Source organism: Tursiops truncatus, chromosome 20, assembly GCF_011762595.2.
Source record: "Tursiops truncatus isolate mTurTru1 chromosome 20, mTurTru1.mat.Y, whole genome shotgun sequence".
In the NCBI taxonomy this organism is placed as follows: domain Eukaryota; kingdom Metazoa; phylum Chordata; class Mammalia; order Artiodactyla; family Delphinidae; genus Tursiops; species Tursiops truncatus.
Genome location: NC_047053.1, coordinates 51,992,719 through 52,011,118, shown reverse-complemented (window position 1 = coordinate 52,011,118; position 18,400 = coordinate 51,992,719). Strand labels below are relative to the sequence as shown.

General features: G+C 47.5%; 1 long non-coding RNA gene and 1 other non-coding gene across 2 annotated transcripts; both read left to right on the top strand.

Moving 5' to 3' along the window:
• Positions 1 to 7,799: 7,799 nt before the first annotated feature.
• On the top strand, positions 7,800 to 9,814 carry LOC141277270 (uncharacterized). The gene is made up of 3 exons (XR_012328349.1): positions 7,800 to 7,936; positions 8,058 to 8,101; positions 9,760 to 9,814. It is a non-coding gene; the product is annotated as an uncharacterized lncRNA (long non-coding RNA).
• Positions 9,815 to 17,389: 7,575 nt separating this feature from the next.
• On the top strand, positions 17,390 to 17,508 carry LOC117309928 (U5 spliceosomal RNA). Its single transcript, XR_004524211.1, has one exon. It is a non-coding gene; the product is annotated as a U5 spliceosomal RNA (small nuclear RNA).
• The last annotated feature ends 892 nt before the right edge of the window (positions 17,509 to 18,400 follow it).

Sequence of the window (18,400 nt, the reverse complement as noted above, 5' to 3'; positions counted from 1 at the left end):
GCTACCTACCTATCTATATATCTATCATCTATTTATCTATGATGTATATGATATATATAGATATATAGTATATATGGTTTGATACATGATATATGACATATATGTGTCTGACCTTCAGTTTTCTTACCTGTAAAATGGGGGAAATAACACTATAAATCTTTGTATGCTTGCAATGAGGATAAAATGATATAGCAGGGTACTTAAATCACATAACACAGTAATAATAAATGCAGCTGATATAAAATACTACCCCTGCCCACAGGGAGTTTACAGCCTGTCCCCCGGCACCTTTCCCTCCCTGGTCCTCCAAGCCAAACCATCATTCCCTAAACTGGCCTCTGCTAATCCTTCTCACATTCAAGCAAGAGATGCTGAAGATGCTGAAAGATCGGAGCCTTGACCTGAAAAGAGGAATCTGTTGACCCTGAATTATCGCCTCCTGGTGGAATTGGAAGAGTTTTGGGGGAAATCCTTTTTCTACTAGGGAGCTGCCCACTGCTCTCCCCACCCCCTGCACCCCACAACACAGAAAACAAAATTAAAGGAAAAAAATACTTTGCTGTATGAAAATAGTTTTGATTCAGTTTTGTAGTTCCTGGTAGTTCCTCCTAATCCATTCAGTCCACTGGGTTTACTGCCCTCACCGTTCAGGGAAGCCAGGGTACCGCAGAAAGCAGCGGATAAAGGTTGCTTGTCTTTGTAGTTCCAAAACTGTCAAGGCTTTGTTGGAAGAGGAAGAAATGTGCACTGACCATAGATTTGAGGGACAAGTGAGGAGCGAGAGAAAGCTTTCCAGCCTCAGACCAGAAAAGAGTAGCCTGGATGGGGGCTGGGGCTGGACCCCAGCTTGGAGCTGCCCAGAGAACCAGCGCTTCTGCTGTTCACACTAAGGCAGCCATGGGACACAGGTGGGTAGTAGCTCTTGAAATGAGCTAGTTCTCAAATAAGATGGGCTGAGTCCAAGAAGACAATGCAAATAAGAGGATTTAGAATATCTCATCAATAATTGAACACAATGATTACCTATTGAAATGATAATATTTTGGATATATTGTAAATAAAATATATTACTAAAATCAATTTCACTTGCTTCTTTCTTTCTTCCTTCCTTCCTTCCTTCCTTCTTTCCTTCCTTCCTTCCTTCCTTCTTTCTTTCTTTCTTTCTTTCTTTCTTTCTTTCTTTCTTTCTTCCTTCCTTCCTTCCTTCCTTCTTTCTCTTTCTTTCTTTCTTTCTTTCTTTCTTTCTTTATAGGGGAAGGGGTAAGCTGAGGTTTATTCATACAGTGGAACACTCTACAGCAGTGAAAACAAATTGGATTCTTTGTTTTACAGAAGAAGAGACACAGGCCAGAGAGGTTACCTGAAACAACAAAAGCCACTCAGATGGGTAACAGAAAATCTGAATCTTGTGTCCAGGATTCCTGGGATCTTAGTGTTTAAAAACCAAATCCATGGGCTTCCCTGGTGGCGCAGTGGTTGAGAGTCCGCCTGCCGATGCAGGGGACACGGGTTCGTGCCCCGGTCCAGGAAGATCCCACGTGCCGCGGAGCGGCTGGCCCCGTGAGCCATGGCTGCTGAGCCTGCGCGTCTGGAGCCTGTGCTCCGCAACGGAAGAGGCCACAACAGTGAGAGGCCTGCGTATTGGAAAAAAAAAAAAAAAAACCCAAAGCCTTTTATTATTTTAAAACAATTTCAAATTTACAGAAAAATTCTGAAAACAGTAAAAAGCACTCCCATATATCCTTTATCCAGATTCACCTTTTTTAAAAAAACATTTTGCCACATTTGTTTTGTTATTCTGTTTATATCTAAACATAATTTTTTTCTGAGTCATCTATGAATAGATTGCTTATACTGTCTCTATTGGACTAAGCCTGCTACACTTAGATGCCCTCCTGGTGTGTCTTCCAGTGGTGTCTGATAAAGTCCTCCCTGAGTTGTGTCTTTTTTTTTTTTTTTCGTCTGTGCCGGGTCTTAGTTGCAGTACACAGGCTCTTCGTTGCGGCATGTGGGATCTAGTTTCCCAACCAGGGATGGAACACAGGCCCCCTGCATTGGGAGTGCGACCACCCACCAGGGAAGTCCCTCCCCCAGGTGTGTCTTGCCTTTGTTTTACAGTCCAGATTCCCTCTCAAAATACAGCACTGTGTTTGCACAGGGCGCCAGCATGATAAATATTTACAGTATTAAATAATGTTAGGTTAATCATGTATTCACAACTGGTCTAAGGAATTGGAAGGTATTTCTAAATTAGCCTGAGTCCTTTAGAAAAATGACCCTGGGCTGCCTTACTCAGGGTTAAGAAAATGACTACAAAACTATGTTTGTTTTTAAACCTTACTACCCAGCAAATGCACTGTTGGGTAAACCGTCAATAAGGCTCAGCCTTGGAACAAGACATAGGGATTGACAACCATGTGTCTCCACCTTGTGGCCATGTCTGTAATCACACACCCTGGATCCCAAGACCATCTCAGTTGCTCCAGCTGGTCTGTCAATGCAGAAGGAATTCTGTATTTTCCGGGTCAATGCAGCTGAGAAGGGGAGGGGGCTGAAACAGGGGAAAGGACAGGAAAACTCTGCTCAGCTTTTCAATTCCCCCGTTGCAATTCCCACCCCTTGGATGTCATTGTGCTGAAAGAAAAACTTCCTCCTCAACCTTGACTTCACTTGTTTGGTGCCCAACTGCCTTTTTCCAATTCCTGGATTTTCCCAGCCCGACTTCAGCAGGTCAATGGGAAGGGCAGTCATACCACCTGTGGCTGATGTAATGGATTTGGGGTCAGACAGAGCAGGTCTTAAATCTCACCTCTGCCCTTACCAGCTCCAGGGTCTGGGGCTGTCATCTGAGGCCATTGAGTCTCTGTTTTCTCATCCAGCGACCACTAGTGGCCCCTCCGTGTTTTCTACCTTGCCAGACTCAGAACCAAGCCCTTCTTAAAAGGCCCTTTCCACACTGCGCCCCCTGCCGTCCACGCTGTTTGTTGCCTCTGAGATTCCTTCCAGGGGCCCTTGACCTGAATTCTCGGTGTCCGCAAGTTATCTGTTGCCAATTCTCTGATGTAACACTCTTCCCAGATCTTTTGAATCTGACCCTCAGGACTCTTCCCCTTTCCTTATGGGCTGCAAATCTGGGCCACCTGGGGCAAATGAACCCACAACACTTCCTAAAACCCAGGCCAAGGGCAAACCCTGGGTTCCCATGTGTCTGGGGGAAAAGCGTAAAAAGGGCATGACAGTGCTTTCAGGATTGTTGAGTGTCATGGAGATGCACCGAATAGAGGCCTTGAATCAAAACATATTCTCCGTATATGTGGGGCTTCCCTGCTGGCGCAGTGGTTGAGAGTCCGCCTGCCTGCAGGGGACGCGGGTCCGTGCCCCGGTCCGGGAGGATCCCACATGCCGCGGAGCGGCTGGGCCCGTGAGCCATGGCCGCTGGGCCTGCACGTCCGGAGCCTGTGCTCCGCAACGGGAGAGGCCACAACAGTGAGAGGCCCATGTACCGCAAAAAAAAAAAAAAAAAAAAATTCTCCATATATGTAAATTACCTCCCTCCCTCCCTTCCTCCCTTCTTCTCTCCTTCCTTCTTTCCTCCCTCCCTCCCTTTCTCTTTATCGTAATTGTTAAGACGTCTATAAGGCACCACGACCTTTATTTTAATAGTTATAAGAGGGAGCATAACTTGTTGCCTTCTACAAGTAAAACTGAACAGCACGTGTTGGTTGATTTCAGTGATGAAATGACCCAGTCGACCTCAGCTGCCTAATGCAAGCTGTAGTAACGTGTATTTAATAGCCACATAACGAAAACAAACTGTAAGGATGGTGACTGTACCAGCCAGACATGTAACAGTTCAATAAGTAAAGCACCATGTTGGCATCGATGAGTTAGTGTGCGCAGGTGGATGAATCTGGAAGGCAAGTGAAGAGGAGGGATGACAGGTTATAAAGAACGAGCAGGGAGCTTGGATTGACAAGGGTCTCTGATCACCTAACACTCAATGCACTGAATTCAAGGTGAAAGTCACCGGTGAGACTCACAGATACAGAGAACAAAGTAGCGGTTACCAGTGGGGAATGGGGAAGCGGGGAGGGGCAAGAAAGGGGCAGGGGATTAAGAAACCCAAACTGCTATGTGTAAGATAAATACGCTACAAGGATATATAGTGCAGTGCAGGGAATATAGCCACTATTTTATAATAACTGTAAATGGAGTATAACCTTTAAAACTGGTGAATCACTACATTGTACACTTGTAACTTATATAATATTGTACATCAACTATACTTCAATAAAAAAGTCACCTGCAGAATATCGATTGGCTAAGCTGCTCTTCACTTCTGTAGAGGCAGAGCTGTCCTCACAGTGTGGGATCGGTCAGTGAGAGGGTCAGACATGTCCTAAACTTGTCAGATTATCAAACTCATGGGCTGTCTGCTGATCACAAGGATATGGGGTCAGGAGAAAGGTCTGCATAAAATTCTCTACAAATGTCAGAGAAAGAGCTCTGGGGCTTTGGGGGCTCTTTCCATTCATGTCACAAATGAAGTTGACACGGCGTCATCTTCACTAAGACCAGAGCCGGCCACTCAGCATCTTAGGATCACCTTGGAAGGTGTGTGTGTGTGTGTGTTTGTGTGTGTGTGTGAGAGAGAGAGGATCAAAAATCCATACATCCATCCTTGGCCATCACGAACCACGTTTTTTGTACATGTGTCAGGGTGTATATCTGTGACTGTAGCTGTCAGAAAAAGTCCCCTCGGTGGAAGGGATTGATAGATATTGACAAGTTTCTCTTCAAAAAGGCCTTGCTCTCTTACTTTCTCATCAAGAATACCCGAGAGCCCATTTCCCTTCACTCTTGCCAATCTTGGATATTTTCAGAACTCTTATTTTATTTTCAGTGTGATTGGAGAACATAGTATCCATTTGCATCCCCTCGTGAGTGAGGTTGAACCCATTTTCACGTTTATTTACCATTTTAAGTTCTTTCCCTGTGGACTACCCATTGGACCACATGGCCATTGAGTTCTTCACCATTTTCTTATTGAGTTCCTACCTGAGCGCTTTGTAAATGAAGGCTCCTTGTCAAACGCCTGCAACGTTTCCTCCCCAGTTTGCCGTTTCGTCCTGAATTTGGGATATTTTCACCCAGGGCAGCTTTATGTTTTTATGAGGGCAGATGTCTCCATCTTTTGCTTTATGGCTAACGGGGTCCAGGTCCTTACATCGTTCCCATTTCAAGATGCTAATAGATTCACCCATTATTCTAAAATTTTTAGTTTCATTTTATTTTATTTTTTTGGTCACACCTCATGCCTAGTGGGATCTTAGTTCCCCCGACCAGGGATTGAACCCGGGCCCTCGGCAAGGAGAGCACAGAGTCCTAACCGCTGGACCTCCAGGGAATTCCCTAGTTTCATTTTGTATTTAAATCTGTCATCTATCTGTAAATTATCTTGGCTAAGAGAGTGACATATGGACAGAACTTCATTTTTTCTAAGATTCAGCCAGTTATGTCAATGTCATTTATTGAAAAATCCTTCCCTTCCCATGCGTTGTACAAGGCTCTGCTGTGCTCCGTTGGAATCTTTCCAATACTTACCCAGTGTTGGAAACCTCTTCTGTTTGGCTCAAAGGTCCACAGCCTTTCCTTCCTGCCTTGATTTTTTGACCACTGCTCTTTGTTTTACAAGTGATAGCAAGCCATGAAGGGTCCCACCGTCTGGGATGGGTCCCAGGTCTGAGCTATTTGCTGCTCTAATTGGATGTGATGGGTCTTTAAGGGTGAGGTCACACACAGGAGTGGGGCCCCGAGGCTATGTCCTCACAGGGAGGCAGCTGCCTCTGCTGGGTGCTGTCGGTGGGGGGGGCGCCCAGAGAAATCCCAGACCCCAGCAACTCTCCCACGCACCTGTCAAATCAACTACGTCCCACCTGTGCGGGTGGGAGTTTTATTTGGATCTGCGACTTTAGAAGACTTTGTTCCTCTGGGGAGACTCGGGAGCCTCTGGGGCAGGAGGGGTTTGGACAAAGTCCTAGACGAGGCTCAAGATCAGCTGGGGTAGCAGAGGGGATGCCCCTGGACTTTGTGACTTTCCTCTTGAAAAGGTGTAAGGTTTCTAATAGGAAGCCTCTCTCACCTACAGTGATGCAGCCAGCAGTGGGAGTGGAGGGAAAAGACTCTGGAGGGAGAGGCCAGGGATCCAGACCGCGGTCCAAAATCCTCGAGAAGGAGGGAGCGAGAGTCTTCTAACCCCAGAACCCGGGAAACCGCCACTTTCACCTGGACCCCAGGTCAGGTGTTTCCAAGCGCTAAGCCATGTTAGTAAGTGTGGGTAATCGTCATGGTCACTGTGAATGGGCATCCCCTGAGGGACACACAGCCTCTCATCACTTCCAGCCTGAGGCACATTTCAGCTGGAGTCCCAGGATGCCCTGACACCCCTGCTGCCCAGAAGCCTTCCACCTGGTTCGAGTGACCCTCACTGCTCAGCCCACGGGATCCCATCCATCCACTGTGTGGACTCTGCCCACACAAGCAGAGATGCTCGGTGCTCTGGAACAGCCTAGACAATGCCAGCCTCAGACCCACGCATGCGGGGAACACAACCCAAGTCCACGTGCCCGAGGGAACTGTCCAAAGTCTATATCAGGAGCTCCTGGTGGAAACTGGCCAGGAAGGTGTGCAAACAGCAGGACTTCCTGCCTTCCTGGGACTCTGGCTTAGGGACAAACACCTGTCCTCACCCTTGTCACTGAAGCATCTTTCTTCCTGGGGACACAGCTTTAGGGGGTTGACTTCAGAAGGAGCCACTCTCTACCCACAGATATCTGAGGTAGCAAGTCCTCCAATTTCAAATTCTCTGCCGACAGAGCAGTACAGCCTGCTCAGTGATCAGAGAGGCCTGGAATCAGGTACCAGGAAACGGGCATCCTGTCCTGGCTCAGAATCATGGGAAGTAGGGGCTGGCAGGGGTGAAACAGGTCACACATCATCCATTTCACAGATGTAAAAACTGAGGCCCAAGGAGGTGAAGGGATGCCCCCGAGTCTGCACTGTTTGCACAGAGCCTGGATTCTGGACCAGGCTCTAAATAGACCTCTAAGTAGACCTGAGTCTATCCCTTTTTTTTTTTTAATTGAAATATAGTTGATTTACAATGTTGTGTTAGTTTCTGGTGTACAGCAAAGTGATTCTGTTTTTTTATACACACATACATATTCTTTTTCAGATTTTTTTCCTTATAAGTTATTACAGGATACTGAATATACTTCCCTATGCTGTACAGTAGGATCTTGTTACTTAGCTATTTTATATATAGTAGTGTATACCTGTTAATCCCAAACGCCTCATTTATATCCCTCCCCCACCTTTCCCCTTTGGTAACCATGAGTTTGTTTTCTATGTCTGTGAGTCTGTTTCTGTTTTGTAAATAAGTTCATTTGTATTATTTTTAAAGATTCCACATGTAAGTGATATATCTGTCTTAACCTATCTGACTTACATCACTTAGTATGATAATGTCTAGGTCCATCCATGTTGCTGCAAATGGCATGATTTCATTCTTCATTTATGGCTAACATTCCCTGAGTCTATTCTTTGAGCTGAATTCCTTCACCTGTGAAGTGTTGGAAAGGACAGGTGGGATGGATGGGTGAAAGTGTGGTTTGAGCTGTCAGCGCGTGGTGCGTACGTGTTACAAAACGTTATCACCGACCTGTGCTGTGAGTTTCCTGCCCTCCCCTGACCATCTGCTCACAGCGTGGTTGGCTCTTTCTGACCTCCCTCAGTGGGCCCTTCTCCTTGCTGCTGAACATCAGGCTCAGGACAGCGATTTAGTGAGGACATGCAGGGGTGATGCTGAAATGAGATCAAGAGGGTATGCAGAATTGAATCCAGCAAGGAACCAGAACCTGCGCCGTCAACGTCAGGCGTGAGTGAAATGGCAGCTCGCCCTCCGTCTCCTCTTGCTGACGATCCTTCAGCTCTACCGTCTCCCACCTCCTCTCCCTCCTCCAGTCAGTAACTCTTCTTGCCTGTTCGCTCCGTGCCAGCCCCTGTATGCCAGCTGTTGTACTGCACTACTGGACTTTTCAAGGTACTGTACTGTAAGATGAAAAATGCTTTATTTTTTGTGTGTGCATTATTTGTGTGAAAAGTATTATAAACCTATTACAGTACAGTACTATATAGCCGATTGTGTTAGTTGGGTACCTAGGCTAACTTTGATGGACTTACGAACAAAGTGGACTTAAGAACGTGCTCTCGGAACGGAACTTGTTCGTATGTAGGGGACTTGCTGTACATTGTAGGATGTGTAGCAGAATCCCTGGCCGCTACCTGGTAGATGCCAGCAGCAGCCCCCAGCCCAAACACACACCTGTCGTGACAACCAAAATCGTCTCAGACACTGACAGATGACCCCTTGTTGTCTTTCCCTCGTTGAGAACCTCTGGTTTAGAGGGTTTCTTTGGCTTATTAAAGTGAAGTCGGGAATTCCCTGGTGGTCCAGTGGTTAGGATTCCATGCTTCCACTGCAGGAGGCCCAGTTTCGATCCCTGGTCAGGGAACTAATATCCCCACAAGCTGCTCAGCACAGCCAGAAAAAAATAAATAAATAAAATAAAGTGAAGTCAGGTCATGGCATTGGTCCTTTGGGCCTGGCAAACATTCCACGTGTCTTTCTAAATTTCCTCCCTCCCCAGCCCCCAACACTGAGTTTTATTTTAATGTATTTTTTTAAATTAATTAATTAATTAATTTATCTATTTTTGGCTGCTTTTGGTCTGCGTTGTTGCACGCAGGCTTTCTCTAGTTGTGGTGAACTGGGGCTACTCTTCATTGCGGTGCGCAGGCTTCTCATTGCGGTGGCTTCTCTTGTTGTGGAGCACGGGTTCTAGGTGCGCGGGCTTCAGTAGTTGTGGCACATGGGCTTCAGTAGTTATGGCTCGCAGGCTCAGTAGTTGTGGCTCGTGGGCTCTAGGGTGCAGGCTCAGTACCTGTGGCACACGGGCTTAGTTGCTCCACAGCATGTGGGATCTTCCCAGACCAGGGCTCGAGCCCGTGTCCCCTGCATTGGCAGGCAGACTCAACCACTGCGCCACCAGGGAAGCCCCCCCACTTCTTCATTTTAAATATCTTGAATTTTTTCACTTTATTTCCCAGCAAGTTCAAGTGGCCCACTGACCTGTATTCTCCATCAGAACGCTGTCTACCTCTCCCACCAATATTCCCTAAAGCAGTGGTCCCCAACCAGCAGTGATAGTCAATAGCTGAGATATGGCCGTGTTTGAAGACATTTTTGATTATCACAATTGCTGGGGGGGCAGGGAGGAGGAGGGAAGTTGCTACCCTTGAGCGCGTAGAGGTCAGGGACGCTGCTAAACACCCTACAGTGCACAGGACAGCTCCCACCGGACAGAGTGATGAAGCCCCAACGTCAGCAGTGCTGAGGTTCAGGAACCTTGCTGGGGGGGCGCGCAAAATGCCCAGCCGGAAGAGCTCCAGACTCAGGCTTGGGAGTTGGCAGGAGTGGGTGCAGCAGCACGGAGCCCGCTCTGTGCATCTGCTGGTGTTCTGGGCCCAGGCTCTGAGGGCGCTGGTTAGTGATCAGTGAAGGGAAGCCAGAGGGCGGGCATGCGTGCCAAGTGTTCACCGTTCCCGGTCTGAGCTGTTCCAGAGCCAGATCCTGTGATCACTCTGTCTCCGTGACTCTGCCCCCTGAGGATCGGAAACGATTTCACCCTTGCTGTTCAGCCAGGTGAAGAGTCGTCCTCACTGAACCTGTCAGGGTTCCAGGCCCCTTAGGGACACGGAGCCTGGATGGAATCTGGTTGCAGTTTTAACACCTCCTGGAGCCCTCAGCTCCCACCTGGCCCAGCAACACCAGGAAACCTCTCTTAACCGCACGCCACCTAAGGACCACCCACATGGCGGCCAGGCCACCAAGCAAGCAGGCCGGACCGAGAGGCGGCCCCCAAACCCTCTCCCCACACCCTCTCCATCACCTCCTTCTCACCTCCTTTCCCACCATCTGCCAAAATAAAAAGTCAGTCTTCAAGAACAAATCCTGAAAAATGAGTGAATCTGGAAAATCAGGTTAAGAGGAAGGTATCACTTAGGCTTAGAGCATTAAGAGGGGAAAAGTCTAGAAGGAAACTTGAATGAAGAGAGGCAGTGTCTGAGGGGAAAGCCAGCAAGAAGTTAGAAGGGTGGAGTCCAGTCCCGTTTCTGCCATTCCCCCGGGTCTGAGGGTTCCCACCTGCAGAAGGAGGAAACAAGACCCAGTGAGGGAGGCAGACCTCACAGCTCCCACCTGAGGTCCTGGACCCCTCAGAGGTCATCTCTCGGCCTTAGAGGGAAGGGCTGATAGAGCCAGCCTCCACGGAGCCCCCCTGCTTCAATTAAGGCAGCTTCCAGGTGAAATGTTCTGCAACCTATGAAAATAGAGTATTAAATATTTCATACAAAGAGTATATATAACCTAGAAGTACATGATAAAGATTAGTAATAAAACGCACACCTGTATGCCCCCCATCCAGCTTAAGAAAATTTCTTTAGTTTTTTTTAATTTTTGTTTCCTCGTTTAAATGTAATATATGTTCACTATAGAAATTCCGCAAGATCCAGAATACTGGGAAAATAAAAATCATCGCAATCCCATTCCCTCACTGCTAATGCTCTGGTAATAACACTTCCCCGTTTATTCTGGACATACGATTTTTCTGAAACTGAAATCCTATTATACAAAATGTCCCCTTTTGTCATCCTGACCACTTTCCTTGGACCAGCTAATCTCTCAGCATCCTTCCACCTCTGGGATGCCAAGAAAATGACCCCCATATGCTCTTACTTTTGAACTGAGAGTTGTTTTTCCAAAAAGAAGCAGATGCAGGAATTGGTGGATGGGGGAAATCTTTCTTGTCTGGCTTCCACCTGAAACATAAACTAAATTAAGAGGTTGATAAAATGCATCCTGTCATGTCTGGCACAGGGCAGTATCTGGTGAATAAATGTTGTTGGATGATTGCCTCCAACGAGGCCGAAAGCACCTCTGGAGATGAGAGGGAAAACAAAAGCCAGTGCTTTCATGATAAGCAAAAAGGCCTGAGAAGCCTTGTCTTCAGCCCAAGCCAAGTTCTGGGTCCAGGGTGGATTCTCAACACAGACCAAGAGTTCTCGTTGCCTGTGCCTTGTCATTGCATCTTTGTTTAATCATAATTGGTCCAGAGAATAAGACACAGTGTTGGGGGCTTTGAGGCAGGCAATGAAGAAGCTGGCATGGGTATTGCTTTGAAGGAGTTAACAATTTAATGGGGAAAGCAGGACACGCAGACAAAAGACTCTATACCCTTTGTAGCCCAGCTCTGACACCTGCATTGGCCTCCTGGAGGTGGGAAGAACATGAGACCAAAGTCCCATCCTCAGAGCTTGTCTTGGAAATAGGTTCCCCCTCTAGTTCGGCCACAGCCATTGCCTGGTGACCTCACTTCAAATATGGCTGGGAGGTGTCATGTTGCTAGTACTCACCTGACTGTCACAAGTCCCTGTCCTTTGTCACAAGCTCCCTGTTGAGTGCAGTATTTTTGTCCCTGTCTATGCCTGGTTTTTTTTTTTTTTTTTTTTTTTCTGGTACGCGGGCCTCTCACTGTTGTGGCGTCTCCCGTTGCGGAGCACAGGCTCCGGACGCGCAGGCCCAGCGGCCATGGCTCACGGGCCCAGCCACTCCGCGGCATGTGGGATCTTCCCGGACCGGGGCACGAACCCACGTCCCCTGCATCGGCAGGCGGACTCTCAACCACTGCACCACTAGGGAAGCCCCTATGCCTGGTTTTTAGAGCAGTTAGATGAAATAAGACCTCCTGTCTGTTCCCACTTCTAAAATATCGGGTGTAAAGAAATATTCTCTCTGAATCAAAAATACTCCACGTTGAACCGTTAACTTGAAGGTTACCCCTGACTCTCCTTTTCCCTTTCCTCTCTTCCTTTCTTCTCCTTTAATTCCTCTCCACCCAACCCCATCCAGTAGTTCCTAAACTTGTCTTCACATTAGAGTCATCATAGAACTTTATAATAATGCAAATTCCCAAGCCTTACCCCGCCCCCGCCCCGCCCCCGGCCAAGAGATCCTGATTCAGACAGTCTGGGGAAATCTGTATTTTTGATAATGGCATCCAACCGTCCCCCCGGTTCCAAGGGAACTCATCTGAAGTCTGTATTGAGAACTATTATTAGACTCCCTCCCTCCAAATCCAGGATTTGAATCTCTTCTGCAGAGTCCCCACCCAGTGGACACTCGGTCTATGCGAGGAGCTCACACTACACCCCAGGTTAACAGCAGCACCTACTGTGAGCCAGGCACCGGCCCAGGGATTTATAGATTATCTCATTTAATCACACGAAAGCCTCAGAGCTCAGGATAATTCCTAACCCCACAGGGAGGCAGAGACTCCAAAGGCGAAGTCAGGTTCCTGAGGTCATAAGCAGGTAAGCGGCGTGGGCTGGCACAGCGTGAACTCTGACGTGTTACCTCAAGGGGGCGCACTTACTCTCAGGCAGCTCTGCGTCTCCAGCTATGCTTTGATGGCTCACTCTTTCTTGCATGTTATTTTTAATCCTCAGATATATCATAACTTCCTCTAAACTGAGAATTGCATGCTTTATTTCTGTTATTCTGATACTAGGTATAACAGCATAGTATTATAGTCGATGTACAGTATATATGGTATTGTATAGGAATAATGATAGCACCTGGGGGTTGATATAAATGAAGAATGAAAGGATAAGCATACAGAGAGTACCTACTATGTGGTAGGCAGTGCTTATCCCATTCATTCCTCACAACCCTGTGAGGCAATATTATTGCTCCTCATTTTAAAAACGGGAACACTGAAAGCCAAAGAGGTCAAAAATGCTCCATGTCACATACCTAGTAAGTGACCCAGGTGGACCTTGGATCAAATCTGTCTGAACCAGAATCCCAGGTTTGTCTCAATATGTCACAGCCCTTTCCAGCAGAGCGCCCTGCAGCTCCGTCCCCGCAACAAGGTTTGATGTCAGGAATGCCACACTCTCCACGATGACCAGGGCAGTACATGCGGTGGGTTTGAATAAATACTTCTCAGATGGAGAAATAAAGAGAAACACTTGCACATGTACAACGAGACATTTATGAGACAGTTTACAGCAGCGTTGCACACAACAGATAAAAACCAGGAACAGCCCACGTGTCCTTCAGTACGAGAACAGATAAAAAAAAATGTGGTCTATTCATTCAACCAAACACACACAGCAGTCAAACGACAGCAAAAAGCAAAAATATAGAAAAACTTTAGCAATATAATCTTAAGTCAAAAAAAACTAAAATAAAAAATGTATTTTGAGAAATGCATATAGATGCAACAAAACTATCTTTATAAAGGAAAGAAGGAAGTGATGGACACAGGAGTCAGGATGATCATAACCTCAGATGCAGGAGACAAAGGCATGGGTGGGATGGGTAGAGGGAATATGACTAAACATAGGTGATTGTCAAGGTCCTAGCTTTTGGTTTGGGTTTACAGGTTCTTATTGCATTATAATGAAAGAAGGAAGGAAGGAAGGAAGGAAGGAAGGAAGGAGGGAAGGGAGGGAGGGAGGGAGGAAGGAAGGAAGGAAGGAAGGAAGGAAGGAAGGAGGGAAGGAAGGAAGGAAGGAAGGGAGGAAGGAGGGAAGGAAGGAAGGAAGGGAGGAAGGAAGGAAGGAGGGAAGGGAGGGAGGGAGGGAGGAAGGAAGGAAGGAAGGAAGGAAGGAGGGAAGGAAGGAAGGAAGGAAGGAAGGAAGGGAGGAAGGAGGGAAGGAAGGAAGGAAGGGAGGAAGGAAGGAGGGAAGGGAGGGAGGGAGGGAGGGAGGAAGAAAGGAAGAAAGGGAGGGAGGGAGGGAGGGAATCATTCATGGATGAATGATGAACGTGCTAGAATTCTATTATTTTGATTACCCCAATTCTGTACACCCTGAAGTTCAATTGAAAGAAAAAATAGCTTAATAGATGAATAAATAGCTTGAGATCCTTGCATTATCAGCTCTTGGAAGGAGGGATTGAATTCTCCTCTTCTCAGTTTTGACGTTCAGTTGTGTGCCTTGAGGAGAACATCACAAAGGAGAGGGAGCACGCAGGAGCCCAGAGTACCTTCTGCCTCTTCTGAAAAATACCTGAAACTGAATCTGCCGAACCCTGCAAGCAGGTGGCAAGCTGCACGAGAGGACCTGCTGGCATAGGATCACGGCCAGGTGGTGTGTGATTTCAGCAAAGAAAGACCCTCAAAAAAATACGATGCCTCCTACACGGAGATGTACAACACACACCTGCTGCGAACTGTGGATAAAATCTTCTGTTAATTCTCACAGCCAAGGCTGAAGCCTAAAGAACAAATCCCTTCCCAAAAGGTGATATGTGCACTGAAGAGCATATTAAGATGTAAATGACAGGTACCTTCACTTCCTAAAAGTATATTTCTTATGTGCAAAGGGGCCCAAGTGCCACAAGCAGGAAGGGACGGAGCAGAAAGGGTAGCCGAGTGAAGCGCAGGTAAACTTCGCCCACTTCGTCGTCTAGTCTGGGCTTGCCTGACTATTGGGCAAACGCAGCCCATCTCCCCCGATCTCCCCCGGGGCTTCTGACCTTACAGTCCTCCAACAGCACAGCTGCCAGCTTCTGTGCGCCCGCTGGGGACAAAGGTCCACAAGGAGGAGACAGTAAGTTACAAAGGACTTTGAGCTCAGTAGGGAGCCTGCCTGGTTGCTCCGTGGGTCCGGAGGTCTGTGCAGCTGGCCTGTGCATGAGACAGGACAGCACCCCAGTACTGATGACCCGTAGAAGGACCACCGGTTTGTGGGTCCCAGCCCATGGGGGTTATCACACTTGTGCAGATTCCAGGTAAGAAAGGCACTGGGACACTGCTCACAACTTTGTGGCAATCCCCTGTATGTGCCAGGTATGGGGGTGCCGGAGCAGATGCACTAGCACTTCTGTGCCTCTAGAGAGGCAGACCCCCTTAGCTTTTCCTCCCCCGACCCTGACTGAGTGGCAGAAAAGGTTGGAACTTAGAAAAAGTAGTGTATGTCACAGAGTGTTCCCAGTGATGGAGCTTAAAGCACTGAGTAAATCTCTACAGTCCCTTCTGTAGAAAAAGAAAACCACAATCCTTTTTTCTTCTTTTTATAAATTTTGTTTATTTATTTATGGCTGTGCTGGGTCTTCGTTGCTACGCGTGGGCTTTCTCTAGTTGTGGAGAACGGGGGCTACTCTTCATTGCGGTGCGCGGGCTTCTCATTGCAGTGGCTTCTCTTGTTGTGGAGCACGGGCTCCAGGTACACGGGCTTCAGTAGTTGTGGCACATGGGCTTCAGTAGTTATGGCTCGCGGGCTCAGTAGTTGTGGCTCGTGGGCCCTAGAGTGCAGGCTCAGTACTTGTGGTGCACGGGCTTAGTTGCTCCGCGGCATGTGGGATCTTCCCGGACCAGGGCTCGAACCCGTGTCCCCTGCATTGGCAGGCGGATTCTTAACCACTGTGCCACCAGGGAAGTCCCCACAATTCTTGACTGATGATTCTATGCAAATGAGGCAGTTGCAGGATGTGAAATGCATATCAGCCTGCGGCCACACTGCAGGGACCAAATCTCAGTTCTGTCTGCTATCTGCATGATCTCGGTGATTACTGTCCCTGAACTGAGCTCACTTCCACCATTCATAAAACCGGAAGAAGAGTAGCCGCCTCCAGAGGATTATTGGGTTAGATTAAACTAGATACCTGAAAAATACCTGAAAAAGAGTCGGGCAGATGGTGATCATAATACAGGTTCATTCATTATTCACCCTTGCCTCTCCCAGAAAGCAGCCAATAAAGAAGCCAAGGCAGCAGAAATCTGGTACCATGGTTAAGTTACCCCAGTGGCCTTAGAGTGAATTTCCCTCATGGGAGGCTCTTGTCAATGGTCAAATATGTGACTCCTGGGCTTCCCTGGTGGCGCAGTGGTTGAGAGTCTGCCTGCCGATGCAGGGGACACAGGTTTGTGCCCCGGTCCGGGAAGATCCCACGTGCCGCAGAGCGGCTGGGCCCGTGAGCCATGGCCGCTGAGCCTGCGCGTCCGGAGCCTGTGCTCCGCAACGGGAGAGGCCACAGCAGTGAGAGGCCCGCGTACCGCAAAAAAAAAAAAAAAAAAAAGTGACTCCTTGGAGTTCTGGGACAAGGGAAGATACTATCTGGGGGCCTTTTTTTTTTTTTAAGATTTTTTTTTGATATGGACCATTTTTAGTCTTTATTGAATTCGTTACAATATTGCTTCTGATTTATGTGTTTTGGTTTTTTGGCCGCGAGGCATGTGGGATCTAGTTCCCCGACCAGGGATCAAACCCGCACTCCCTGCATTGGAAGGCGAAGTCTTAACCACCGGACTGCCAGGGAAGCCCCTGGGGGTCTTTCTCAGGAAGGAAGTGTCAGTGCTTGGAGATCCCTTCCTGGATGAAACCCTCCCTGACTCCCACCCTCTTCCTCATCTCCAGGCAGAGAGCTGATCACCATCTTCTCCAGACTAGCAGCGCACGTTATTCTCAATATTATTATTCTCAATATTTACCAGGTACTGAGATGAGCATTTCCCGTGCCTTATTTCATTTAATCCTCACAACAACCCCATGAGAGAGGAAAGTGAAGATGAGCAAAGTGAAATAATAGAGTCGTCTAGACAACAAACGGCAGAGCTGGGATTCAGACTGCTGACTTCAGTGTTACACTGTCTCCCTGACATCCCATCGTGGCCTGTATCACATGCTATGCTCTTTCTGTATCCGTTAGTCACACCTAGTAGACTGTCAGCTCTTCAGAGGCAGAAACCAAGAGGCTCTTTTATGTATTTATCCCCAGCACTTAGCACAGTGCCTGGCTAAGAAGGAATGCATGATCTTCTCCAAAGCCCCAAGGAAGGAGACCGCACCATTTCTCCTCCTAGGTCAATATGACTCATAACCTCCATCCTCATCCAAGCTTGTTGGGGGAGGGGGTGGATTTGGGGGAAAGGACAGGTGGCTGCATATACAGGCTGCTCCTTCCTATAGTGCGTGTCTCACTCACGCCAAGAGCCCAGAGCTTCATCACGGGAACTGAGCCAAGCCCTTCACTAGGGGAGAGATGTTGCTGCATCTTTAATGCTACAAAGGCCATCCCGTCTCCTCCTCTCACAACTTTTTGCAGCATTAAATCATCATGGAGTTGATTCTGGATATCAATAGTTAAAGGGAGAAAAAGGTTCAATCAAGAGAAGTACCCAAAGAAAAAGGAGACACTCGTCTTCAAACCGAAAGGGTCTACAGAGTACCTAGCACGGTAGATATAAAAAGGTATACAACCTATACTCGTGCTTCTCTTCATAATTGAATGAATCGTTTGCTTTTTACTAAAGATTCATGTAGGGATGGAAAAGCATGACTGTTGCCTCAATTTTTTGAGGCCTTGTGGGAATAAACAAGGCTGATATTTCTGTGATAAAAATAGATCTAGGGGCTTCCCTGGTGGCGCAGTGGTTGAGAGTCCGCCTGCCGATGCAGGGGACGTGGGTTCGTGCCCCGGTCTGGGAAGATCCCACACGCCGAGGAGCGGCTGGGCCCGTGAGCCATGGCCGCTGAGCCTGTGCGTCCGGAGCCTGTGCTCCGCGGCTGGAGAGGCCACAGCAGTGAGAGGCCCGCGTACCACAAAAAAAAAAAAAAAAAATAGATCTAGCGATGGACCTTCCTGCTAGTCCAGTTTGTGAAACTCAATGCTCCTGATGCAGGGGTTCCGGGTTTGATCCCTTGCCTAGGAGTATGATCCCATGTGTATCCAGCAACTGGGAGTTCACATGTTACAACTAAGGAGCTCTCCTGCCGCAACTCAGGAGCCCACGTGCCGCCATCAAGACCCGGTGTAACCAAATAAATAAATTTTTTTTAAAAAGGTGTACAATTAGGTAAATTAATGTGAAATTTCAGAAAACCTTGGATCAAGACAAGATCCTAAAAGCTGCCAAAGAAAAACAAATAATAAAACAGCTCATTTCCAAAGCTGAGCAATTAGTCTGGCAACAGACTTTCTGTTGGCAACACTTCCAATTAGCAATGCTCACTTCGGTTAGTGCACCTGAGGACACTGCAGTAATGTCTTCAAACTTGGGGGAAATAGCCTTCAACTGGAATTCCAAATTCAGCTGAAATTGAGTAAGAGGAGAACAAACACATTTTCAGATGTGTCAAGACTCAGGAAGTTCACTTCCCATACTCCCTTTCTTAAGAAGTTATTTGAGTACATTCTCAAGTAACTTCCTCAAATACTTATTCACGAGAAGTAAATCAAGAAAAGTAAGCCAAGTTCATGAGGGGGTAAACAAAG